We start from the raw sequence: 13,631 nt of genomic DNA, 5'->3' as shown, positions 1-13,631 counted from the left end.
CCCCAGATCACCAGGTAATCAGAAACGCTACCAGTACAAGAAATAGTACCTGGTACAATTGGGTTTTATCAATGGAAAAAGTGTCGATAGCAACATGGATGGGATCCGAAAAGGGCAAAAAATTTGTGCGGACTGAGAACGAGGCCACTTAATTTTTAAGCTGTCCACTGTAGTATTGTTGTTTGCTTGCTTATTCCACTTACACTTTCAATTCCATCAATTCAGACTTCAATTTGCGCTTGTGGTGCACTCCCAAATTTTCTATTGTAAAAAAACATCAGAGCTACTTCAAGTGCAAAACCTTTATTTTGATAAGGTGGACTACTTCTACACTTGTTGCCAACAGTGAGTGCCCTCTGTTAGCCTGAACATGCCACTGAACACCCACAACATGCACAACATGCCACATGAATGTAATCTGTTTGAGCAGGGGTGCCCAGAACTTTTTATTCAAGCTGTCGGATTTCAAGGAAAAAAAACATAATTTTCCAAAGTCACAATTTTACACTAAAACATTAAAACTACACTTAAAGTCATTTTATGATCAGCAACAAAATGTACTGTATATCACAAAGTTGTATTTATGGGGAAAACAATAACCCAAGGTTAATAGGAATCAAATAAAAATATTATGAGACGAAAAACAAAAAATCCAATTAAAAATGACATACTACAAAAAAATAAATAAATTGTGAGACAACAAAAAAATGTAAAAAAAATAAATATTTGTAATGTATGAGCATTAAGTAAAAATAGATGAGACAAATATAAATGTACTGGGATAAAATTGAAATTCTATCTGAATTTTACAATGAAACTTAACCTGAGTAATGATTTTATTCAAATGCATCACACATAAAAGATTACCAAAATAAAAGCCTCAAAACAATCTTGAAGATAAAACACAAACGTATTGAACTTAAAAGTTAAATACAACTGAACTGTAATTGGCCAGTGAATCATTCATATGCCATGAGAGGGAGTCTGCATACAACTTGTGGCACTACACTTTGAGAATCACTGTGTTAGAGCAAATACATTATTTTATGCTTACTATTTGGGATCTTAGTAAATCAGGCTCAAAGATATTTGAATCTTTTGATCTTTTTCTGTGAAGCCACTATTGCACACATGCTCAATACTGTTGAACAATACCCCGAAGATGTTTTACAGGGTGGCAAGGGGTGACAGCTGCTAGTCCCAGTTCAGTTTTCTGTAGCACAGTCCTTTTTTACTCTTTTGACTTAACTGTCTTCTACATTTATATATTTTAAAAAATTGCTTGATACTTGAGAAGAGTGAAATATGTTTACAAATATTTATTTTTGTCATGATAGACAATAGCATTAAGTGTGCATAGTGCACTCAGTACTTTTTGGTTCCATTTAGAAATATATTAAATATTTACAGCTAAAAATGTTGACGCCACAGTATCGCCAACAATTTAAGTTGTACCATCATTTAAGAAACATTTCAGTAATGCTTCTTTATTAGTAATTTGAAATAAAGCTTCAAATATTCAGGCAGCAAGCTGATGATGGTTACTGTATAGAAGAGCAGTTGCTTGCTGGAGCGAGACGCTGCGATTTACATATGATCTGAGTACTCGACTAATTGCAATTGCTATTTTTGATGAGTCAACCAGCAAAATAATTGTCTGTGGCAGCACAAGGTTAGAATTATGTTTGCACGGACTGGGCAAGTGCTCAACATTAAGCTATGTTATTCACCTGACATGCATAAAATGTGCCAGTTAATTCAGACAATGAAACATGAATTAGAAATGTGTGTGTGTGCGGATATGTGTGTGCATATTTGTGTGTGCGTGCCTGTGGATTTGTGTGTGTGTGGTGGGGTTATAATATCCACCCTCTCAACCAAAGCACACAGACGCACGGTTTGAGGCGCTCTCCAATTGCTCACTTAACATGCGCCTCCATCATCCGCAAGGGGAGATCTTTCAGTTTATCCGCCAATGTCATGCACGGCACAAATGCCCTGTTTCGCCCAATTCAACGTGTGCAAAGTGGAGCAAAATACCAAAAGAACGAAAACTCCACCCACGCGTACAGTTAGGCTGAGCTTAGTGCTAGACTTGCACTGGGAATGAGGCAAGGGCCCAAAATGCCTGGATTGAACTCAACAACAAAATAACACTGAATGTTTATCACTGAATTATTTTGTATTTACAACATGTAGTTGCTGTGTTTTCACAGTCCTTTACATGCTTTAAAAAGATAGTCCACTTCTGCATGTGACGACTCTTACCCCGAACGCACACGGCATTGTTAGACATCAACAGATCACGCAATACAGATTCCAGAGACAAGTTTCGAAACCTTTTAAAATGCCATTACATATGTATGAATCACAATGAAGTCAAAACTATTTCCGTGGCATCAAATGGAAGCAGCAGCAACAGAAAGCAGAAAACGGCGTCAGGGTGCCAGCGGTAAGAAAATAAAGGACATAACTGAGCGATTACACAACAAACCGCAGTAGGGCACTGGGGCCTAAATTGACTTTAGCGGGGGAGAGTTGCCGTTTACGACATCCTGTTTAGAGTCTTTCAACAACACGGTTATTTACAATACATTTAGGTAAGAGCAAGAAAGAAAAAAGCGATGCAAGCAATGGAAAGCTGTAAAAAAGAAAACATGCTGGAGACACTCGGCAGGCTTCTTGCTCAAACCTGTGATTAACTTTTAGTTGAAGCGTGAGGAAGGATCCACAAGTCAGTCACAGCCCTCCGTCGGAAAAACAGACTCACATTACACTGAGATTGAACCTTGACGTTAAAAAAACTAGATGATGGGGGCCATTTTAAACTCCAATTCATGTATTACATCTTATAGTATATACTGTAATAACAGCTTTCGTAAACGCCCTGAAGAACCAAATATAAACCCTCTTCCAAAACATTCCAAAGCATATTTCAGGCAAGTGTCTTCTCAAGGGTTACAATTAGTGGTTAGGACACAATGGAAGGATTCAGAGGGGTTGTACAAAGCATTCCGTGTTTCACCTAACAGTATGTCTCCTTTGTGTTGACTTTTCTTTTTGCCTCATTGCCTTAAATATAAAATGCCTTCTTTCTTCTTTGTCACCATCATAGGTCATGCCTTTGTTCATTTCCTTTATTGATGTCATGGAAAACAAAAAGCATCATCACATGTTGCCGTTTTGTTTTTATTTCCATCTGTCCGAGGATGAAAACAGTCCATTGGTACATCGTTCAGATCCAGCTTGACAAGAACTCATTTTTTCCTGTCCAGACTATGATGTTGTTGTCACTGTGGTAATGAATGCAAGATGGAGGATCAAAGGCATTTTCGATTTACAGGCCTGCAAGATGCATGCTGAGTATTTACATGCTTGCAATATGTTGATCTAATTATACATCGCAATTTTAAATATCATTCCTAAAGTGCATGACCGTGTATTGTGGCGTTTAGTGAAGCCCTGATGTGGTAGAAAAATGCTTTGGTTACACACCACGCAACATTGTAAATAGGTTATTAGCAACACATTTAGCAAAGCGACGTAGAGAGCCTCCAATAACATCACATGACAGTCAGAAATTCAGACTACTGCACACTGAAATAAATCTCTTGACAACCGTGATGTGTGAGATTACAAGTTTACTGTGGCTACTTGAATTACTCAAATGTTGTTCCCATAATATATGCAATGAAAAACAAGGCAGTACTCATAATAAAAATACTGTAACTACATTTGGATGTTGGAGCTTCTGTCCAGTGTGCTGTCAGGAGTTTGAGACCAGCAGTCAGTTTTCACAACCATTTACTGAAAAGACAACTTTTCTCTGTGTTCATTGACAAATTGAGTTCACATTGGATGATTTTCAATTTTGAAAAAAAATATGAAGAGACACAAATTTATGATGTTAAAAAAAAACTCTGTTGATGTATTCTATCATGTTGAAAATTATCCACTGTAAAAGTTGCATGACTTATGCCTTCCAACAACATCGACATCATTGCAACAATGGCAAAAAATTAAGACCAAGTTTTTATTTCCAAAAAATGTATTCAATAAAAGTATACACATTGAAAACGCCTCATGAAATAGCCTCTGGAAAATGCGACAACTGTAACAATGTACTTGGTGAAGCACAAGCATTGGAGGTGTTCCGATGGTTCTTTCTTATGTTTCGCATCATTTCAATGCTAGAAAGTATTTCGATCTTCTCTACTGTCAAGTCACAGCTTTGATTGATATTTCGTTGAAATGTGCAAATTCAAGGGATTCCCCAGCCAACGGAAAGAGTGAAACACTTGATCCTTTTTCAAAGCGTGTGACTTCAGTGTGAGTTTTATAAGCGCAATTAAAAGCATGCATGAAATCACCCAAAGAGTACAATTAGCCGAAAGCAACTGAACATTTGACTGCAAAATACGAGGCTATAACAGTTTCTGTGATACTGTACTTGCAGTTGTCTCAATGCACCCACATGAGAAAATAAAAACCGAAACAAAATGATTGACATTAGCACCATCAAAATCTCCCACATTAATAGGGCATGCTCACGCTTCGAATGAGTGATCGAGGCGCTGTTTATTTTCCAGCCTGTCTTTGTTTTGTAATTTTAAAGGACTATGTCTGTCAGCCATAGTGTAATTATATGGAGACAGAGACACAGGAAGGGGGGCTGGGGGGCGAGGGGGTTGCTCAAGACAGCCTTCTTCTCTTTCAGCCATGACCAGTAAACTGCCTGGAGCTGCTTTTGAAGAACAGCCAAAACACTCCTCAAGTCCTTTTTAACCCCTTTGGAACATCTCAAGACCGATCTCACATTGTACCTGCTCGTCTCAGAGCGGTACAACAGTGCAGGGAGATTCGCTTCGCCAAGTGTCACGGAACACTCGGACTTTAACGCGGCATTCATCTGAGAACACATCCAGCCTCCTCTAGATTGGAAGCTTTTCACTTTCTCGATTTGATACCAAGTTTATAAAGAGTAGTAATGTGGCTCGTCGTAATTAAAATCAAAATGAAACAACGAAGAAGAAGAATGAGGAGTTTGTCCCTCAATGCGGTCGCCACGAATGTATCTCGTTAGAATGGGTCCGGTACACAGAGTACTTTTTTTTGAGGACATCCTGCTATTCAATACAACGTTAACAACAAATTTTTGTTAAAAGTCAAGTCAGTCAGAAAGAAAGAAAAATGTGGTTTCATGAAGTCCCAAAAGTACATTGGGAGATTTTAAAGTGACAGGGGTGTGCTATGTCTGAGTGTGGGGACAAAAAAAACGATTTACAATATGATCCACTTCACTGCGTAGGCACTAATCATATTTTGCCAAACACATACAATGGCAACATTGTATGTGTTTGACAACATCAAGCGGAGCTCTTATCAAAGAGACATTGTGCGTGACATGTAAGAGAGGTTGTGCCAAGGAGAGGCCTTGGAGAGGAGTCGCTGCAGGCAGAGGAGTGTGAAAGGAGTGCGGTTTATGTAAAAGCATACAATACAAAATCAGTGGTTTGTTTGTGTGACATTTGACTTCGCATTGTTGTGAGGATTCCTGGAATATTCAATTGTAATGATGAATGAGTATTGTCAGACATGTTCGGTGCATGGGAAATAGCAGCGGAGATATAGGAAACAGCTCGTACAGTTGTACAGTTGTACGCCACTTTGAAGTTCAGCAAGCAGTGATGAATGAGCCCTCGTGAGGCCCTTGATCATCAAACTTCACAACATGCTCCACCCACATTAGATGTCATCTCCCATTGTCTCGTGCAGTTCCTGGTCCCCATTCAGACTCATTTGGGCGAATTCCAATGTCGGAGTTTGCTAGGAGAGGCCCTGGAATTCACCTCAAACCAAAATTGTTAAATTCCTCTCCAATTTCAGCCAAGGGTCCATGAGACTTTTTCCACGCGTCCTGTCATGACGAGCATAGACCATTTTCAAAGAGTACTGCTCAGTGACTTTTTGGGAGTCGTGTTCAGAATCCTCAAATCCACGGGGTTCCTGCGCGCATAAATGACGATGTTTGAATAAAGCCAGATAATTGATTCAGAATGGTAGTACACACTTCTCGTCTTGTTTTTGTGAGCTCACATTATTACTTTATTCGCAGTGTTTTTTGCATTGCATGCATGTCTATTTTTTGGAGGGCGGGGGGCCCAAATGATAAAAGGTGAGGTACTCTAGGCTACAGACAAAATTGGCAAGACTTCAATCAAAACAAATAAATATATTTCATCGTACAATAAGCACGCACCACAAAATCAAGTCAAAAACCAACCCCGATTTGGTTTTCAATTTGTTATTGCTGACAGATGAAAGGTTGCCTTTGCAGACTTGCATTCAGCAGGAAATGCAACAAAAGGATGGCTGATTTTTCTTCTTGGGGAGGTTTAAATGTTTTCCATATTGCGGGACTCTAAATGGATGCAGGAAATGCTGTCACTCCACTCTGCTTTCCAAACTTCCAGAATGAGGTTTTGGCTACAGCAGATGCCAGTGCAGTAAATTCCAGCGCAGCAACGACCCAGCTCAGGTTTCCTACTGTTGGTAGAGAGACTATAGCAGTCTCCACCCTCGCTTGGTTTTCCAGATGAAATGATCTGATTCTGTTTGGGTCATACTGAGAAAAATATCGGTTTGTTGCTTTGCTGACCTGTCGGCACAGGTCAACCACACATGCACTAATCGCATTGTGAAAATCAGGAAAAACTTTCTTCTGAATGGTCAAAAGGTTTTATGCAAAACGAAGGTGAAGAACAGTCTGAGCGCTCTGAAATGCTAAAAATACACGTGCACACACGTATGCGCACACGCACACAGTATAAAGACACAAACGCAATGATATCGTCGAACAATTCCTTCTTTGCATTGCCTTCATCCTCTCACCTGATGGCACATCAAATCAATGCTATTTCCACTAAAGTATTTTCTTGAGTTATTATTTTGCTGTCTTCAAATAAAACGCAAAGCGTCTGTAATCAGAGAAGGACCACAGGGGAAGCCTTTCGCTCATACTAACTTGATAGCTAATTATTTCCATGAAAAAAAAAGACAAGCCAGTTTAAAACATGACGACCCAAACTGCTTGAATCACTTACAGAGCCTCCTTCATCACTTTTTATTTCTTCATTTCGCTCTGTTCTTCCCCTGATATAATTTTAAATTGATTTACGATTTGGCAATTCCATCCCAGTTTTTTTTTTGGCTCTCAGAAAAGTAGATCCAAAAGAGAAAGTTAGATTTTGAAAAAGAGGTCTGTATTAGAGGGGCACACATGAGCGGATTTTCACTCCGGTCCCATCGCACTTTCAAATCAGTGAGAAATCTTATGTCTGCCTGTCAACGTTTGTGTTGCAGGTACTAGCCTGGGCCCTGAAGGCAACATTGTGATTCCTGATCATCCGACATTGAATGCAGTCATGCCCTGCAGTTGGAGACTGCAGTAATTTATATCTTATTTTATTTGGGTATGTTTTAGTCACTCATGTTTCTGTCATGAGTAATACATCAGTACTATGATACTTTAATGTTTGAATACAATGAGGGTTCACATTAGTGATGTTCAATTTTACCCAGTGAACCACAATTAACATGTCGAATTATAGTTACTTATGTAAGTTGAGGGCTTCGTTGTTTTTAGTGGATAGTTCTACTTTACGAATGACAAAAGGAGTGATGGAATCCTTTAATGCAGTTTAAGGGGAAAAAAAAACATCTGCACCGCAGCACGTTCGAGAACACAACTCTCGTAACTAAACTCACTTCCTGCTTCTCATACTTTAACAGCCAATCAGAACCTATCAACATAAAAACATGTCTAAGCAATTATTAAACAACACAATATAATTTAGGTATGCTTAACATGAAAGAATATGATGCTCAAACATAAAATGATAATTAATAATATAACATAAGCTTACACTTACATTGTTGATCAGACCAAAAAAATAGTGGTTGAATGCTTGATGAATATCTGACTTCTCAGCTAAAATCGAAGTAGAAAATGATGAATTCTCTTTGAAATTCCTCATCCTTTATCAAAATGGTAAAACATGAGAGTAAAAGGCTGTGTCGAGGTTTTTAAATGTTTCCTGGAAGACATTTGTTTTGCACTGTACATGCAGAGGCCAGGGAAGCCGAGCATATACATTTCTGATATATCTTTTATGGAATGGAACAATAAATTCAATTCACACTTTTCGTCTTTTGAAATAAATATCATTGTGTTGCTCTGTGAAGCGTCACTTGTCAAACTGCTTTCCAACACAGAAAGATTTTGATGTTGATACGCATGACACATTCTCGCAATGACGGATTTATTGATGTAATTTGAAGCGTACTCACTTTCCAGACTAAAAATTTGGATTTTGCAAGGGTGGATTCCTGCTGCCCTCTATTGACAAAAATAACCGCTCGTGTTTGGACAGCCCTAGTTTAGACGAATGAATGCGGCTTTATGTTCTGCAGAAACATTACCGTTAAATATATTACTTATAATGCAGCAAAATGCAACCAGGTAAACTGAAAAAAAAATGCTTTGTTGAATTTACCCGATTTCATTTCAAGAGTTGCACGAAATAAAATCATCTTAATCCAGATATATTTTATAAGTAGACAATACATTTCCGAAGTAAATTTATACATCTATTTAAAAATTTATTTGCATCCAGATGATTTCATTGACAAAATAATATTGAGTAAATTCAAGACAAACTTTTGTTCAGTGTGCACTGACTTTTTCGCATCACTAGGCTATTTCCTTCACTTGTTTATAATTCTATCATAGATTCTATTGTGCGTTCTCCATCGCATATCACCAATCCCAATAGAATCTCGTCAATAATATAACTGTTCTAAACAAGTGGAGCCATGGGCAAGGAAATACCCGAGTATAGCAAAACGTCAGTGTACGGTGGGAACACTTTTTGTTATAATTTACTCAATTTTATTTCGTCAAGTGGTTGCAGAAAATAAAGTCATCTAGATACATTTTAAAGTAGATCTCTCAGTCTAATTAGTTGATATACAGTCTACTTTAAAATGTGGGGTTAGGATCCAGATCATTTTATTTCGGGCACCTACATTTTTTGGTTTATCCTTTTAAATGTACGATAGAGCAAAAGCCACCAAGAAAAAGGTTACCAGAACGAAATATACATATCTTACTATAATAATGTCCGGGGATTACTTCTGAGTGTTTTGTTTTTGGGAGATCTGTCAGTTTTCATGTGTGCATGTCTGATGGAGTTTACTTTTTCAACTCCAGATGCATTGAGTCATACATGTATTAGTACAGTATAAATATTTCACAGGTGGGGAGTGAGAGAAAAACAGTCTGCATTGATAGCAGTCTATTGAACTGGAATTGTTGTCGCTCTCTCAAATCACATGTGCGCAAACCACATAATCTCATAATCTCTGGTCATCACTTTCCAGACTAAAAATTTGGATTTTGCAAGGGTGGATTCCTGCTGCCCTCTATTGACAAAAATAACCGCTCGTGTTTGGACAGCCCTAGTTTAGACGAATGAATGCGGCTTTATGTTCTGCAGAAACATTACCGTTAAATATATTACTTATAATGCAGCAAAATGCAACCAGGTAAACTGAAAAAAAAATGCTTTGTTGAATTTACCCGATTTCATTTCAAGAGTTGCACGAAATAAAATCATCTTAATCCAGATATATTTTATAAGTAGACAATACATTTCCGAAGTAAATTTATACATCTATTTAAAAATTTATTTGCATCCAGATGATTTCATTGACAAAATAATATTGAGTAAATTCAAGACAAACTTTTGTTCAGTGTGCACTGACTTTTTCGCATCACTAGGCTATTTCCTTCACTTGTTTATAATTCTATCATAGATTCTATTGTGCGTTCTCCATCGCATATCACCAATCCCAATAGAATCTCGTCAATAATATAACTGTTCTAAACAAGTGGAGCCATGGGCAAGGAAATACCCGAGTATAGCAAAACGTCAGTGTACGGTGGGAACACTTTTTGTTATAATTTACTCAATTTTATTTCGTCAAGTGGTTGCAGAAAATAAAGTCATCTAGATACATTTTAAAGTAGATCTCTCAGTCTAATTAGTTGATATACAGTCTACTTTAAAATGTGGGGTTAGGATCCAGATCATTTTATTTCGGGCACCTACATTTTTTGGTTTATCCTTTTAAATGTACTATAGAGCAAAAGCCACCAAGAAAAAGGTTACCAGAACGAAATATACATATCTTACTATAATAATGTCCGGGGATTACTTCTGAGTGTTTTGTTTTTGGGAGATCTGTCAGTTTTCATGTGTGCATGTCTGATGGAGTTTACTTTTTCAACTCCAGATGCATTGAGTCATACATGTATTAGTACAGTATAAATATTTCACAGGTGGGGAGTGAGAGAAAAACAGTCTGCATTGATAGCAGTCTATTGAACTGGAATTGTTGTCGCTCTCTCAAATCACATGTGCGCAAACCACATAATCTCATAATCTCTGGTCATCTACACTATAAAGAGCTCTTCATCCTGGCTATGCACTGCTACTTTCATATCTATTCATACACCTCTACTCATATCCTTTTCTACTCATATTTTGTGACGCCACACAACCATATGAAATACACATTCCTGCAATTGAGTGAACTGCACTGTATGACAATTCTCTACTATGCTACCAAATTAGTCCAGTATCCTTGGATTGTTCACGTAGTGCAAGAGAACCTTTCAATTAATGTGCATTGTACTTCACCCATCCATCCATTTTCTGATCCGCTTTATCCTCACAAGGGTCGCGGGGCGTGCTGCAGCCTGTCCCAGCTGTCTTTGGGCAGTAGGCGGGGGACACCCTGAACTGGTTGCCAGCCAATCGCAGGGCACACAGAGACGAACAATCATCCGCGCTCACATTTATAGGGACAATTTGGAGTGTTTAATCAGCCTGCCATGCATGTTTTTGGAATGTGGGGGAGAACATGCAAACTCCACACAGTGCTGGAATCTAACCCCTTACCTCTGCACTGTGAAGTCGACGCGCTAACCACCCGACTACCAGGCCGCCCTGTGCGTTGTACTTGAATTTGTAAATGGAAATCAAATTCGGGATTACAGTAGTTGACAGGATAATAAAACTCCTAGTGATGTGTATTACTCCTGATTAGAAACATAAATGGTCTTAGAACTAAAAAATAATGTACAATATCGTGTTATCGTCCTCTCAGATTGCAATTTGTAATCATGATTCAATTGTGTTGAGCCCTCAGGTAGCTTTCTGAACGCTTACATCACGACGCAATTACATGGATTGCAGTATAGCACTTGTTCCACTAGAGGGCACTGCACGCAGTGCGGGCTTTTTCACTGGAAAGCGACTGCCTTTTTGAAAATGCAGGGTGATAAACTCACAAGCCACGTTAAGGTACACGTGCATTCAGCATACGTAATCACAGTAACACCACTTGGAGCTAACAAAAGGTGGGAGTCGCATTGTATATTCCAATATTATGAAAATTCTAGTCGTGGTAGTTGTAATGCCCCAAGTAAGACAAACATTTTGCCAGTCAGGAAAATGTCATCGTGGAGAAATGCCCTGCTGGTTAAGGCTAAAAAAAAAAGAGTATGCAGACAAGCAGAGGGCAGGTGGCACAAAACCAAACTCCAAGTTCATTACAACAAAGACAGTCGTTATATCTACAACCAGGAATTGAAAAGACAATCATTCATCTCAGAGGTCATCAATGAAAACAGTAATAATACCCATACATTGTTTTCTCTTGTAGAAGAAGTGACAAACCCAACCAGATCAGTTCCTTCTGAATTGCTGTCCAACAAGTCATGCAATGACTTTGCAGCCTTTTTCACCGACAGAATATTACAGAGAAAACAAAAAGCAAATGACTCACTCCATGGAAAAATCACAATGGTGTGCCATCTTGTTGTCCAGTAAATCTTGAACATATGAACTTTCTGAACTACACAACTTTGAAAGAAACAGTTTTAAGATCCTCAACATCCTATCTTGATGTGATGCCATCACAGTTTTTCAAAAAATGTTTTTGATTGAATAGCTCCAAATGTATGTATTATTACTCATCGTGAATAATTCACTTCAATCACAGCAGTTTCCCCAGACCTTGAAAACTGCAGTGATAAAAACACTTCTAAAAAAGCCTAACTTGAATGCTTCAACAGTAAGTAACTATACAGGCCCATATGAAATCTTCTTGGGAAAAATAATTCAAAGGGTTGTTTTTGATCAGAATCACAGCTGGTGCAAAGGTTATGCTGCAAAACAATCTATTTTCCCCCTCTCATTTCAGTCTGGAATTCGACCACACCACGACACTGACACTGCACTTGTTCAAGTATTTAGTGACATACATCTAGTATGTGTAAATGGTGAAATTGTATCTCTTGTCACCTTATTTAAAAATATATAAATATGTTAGTTAATGAACCAATTAATTAATTAAAAATCTACAATTTCATGTTTTTGAAAGAACTGTTTAAATAATAAAACCGAGAAAAAAATATTTTAAAAGTTCTGACGTTCCTTAAGTGTGACATCAGTGACACGAACCAATATCCATATTTATCAAGTATTGATAACATATAATTATAGGCCATGATGCAATACATCTCAGTAGCCATATTTTGTCTCACCGCATAGTTGTGAAATAAGTTTAAAGTACATTGCCGTACAAAAACCTGAAAGGTAGCCACTACTGTAATGCAATACAGTGCCATTGTCCACCACAAAAAACCAAAACTAATGACTATAGTCAAAATAATAGACATATTGTTCAATGAATGTCTCTCTGAATATCAACCAATCAATCAAACTTTATTTATATAGCACTTTTTCATATATATCAACACAACTCAAAGAGTTGTGCAGTTAAATTAAAAAATTCAACATAAAAAGACGACTCCCCTTCCCCCAATATACACAGATATATCAGAATCAGAATCAGAATCATCTTTATTGGCCAAGTATGTAGAACACACAAGGAATTTGTCTCCGGTAGAACACGCTGCACGAGTATCGTCATAAACAAGGACATGACAAATAAGTATGGAAGGACATTCCGTAATGTAAGTGTACTGTTGTGCGGTGGTACCACCCAGTGACAACTGTGAGACAATGTGCAAAGTATCAAGCAGAGCTAAAGTGATCAGTGGTAGAATAAAATACAATAACAGTTGTCCAGTTGGTGCAGAAAATCATTGAACCATTTCCAGTAGCAAGTGACCAGTAGCAGTATTTGTAGTACAACAAGTGTGCAATAATGCAGATGTTCTTAAGCGCTTTAAAGTGTCTGGTGCTGTGGAATATAGATCAATGACAGTGGTTCAAGTGAGTACAGAGCTGGAGCGGCAATAACTATAACGGGATGCTATTCCACAGGGTTGTGCAAAATTGCAAAGAGCCACTATCCAGGTAGATTTGGGTTACTGTTTAGGGAGTTCATGGCTAGAGGGAAGAAGCTGTTTAAGTGTCTGCTGGATTTGGTGCGCATGGATCAGTAGCGCCTGCCTGAGGGGAGTAGCTGGAAAAGGTGGTGGGCAGGGTGCAGGGGGTCCAGTAGGATTTTCCCTGCCCTTGTCTTGGTTCTTGCAC

This window comes from Hippocampus comes, unplaced genomic scaffold, assembly GCF_001891065.2.
Source record: "Hippocampus comes isolate QL1 unplaced genomic scaffold, H_comes_QL1_v1.1 scaffold2, whole genome shotgun sequence".
NCBI classification, from domain to species: domain Eukaryota; kingdom Metazoa; phylum Chordata; class Actinopteri; order Syngnathiformes; family Syngnathidae; genus Hippocampus; species Hippocampus comes.
This window is presented reverse-complemented; position numbering follows the sequence as displayed.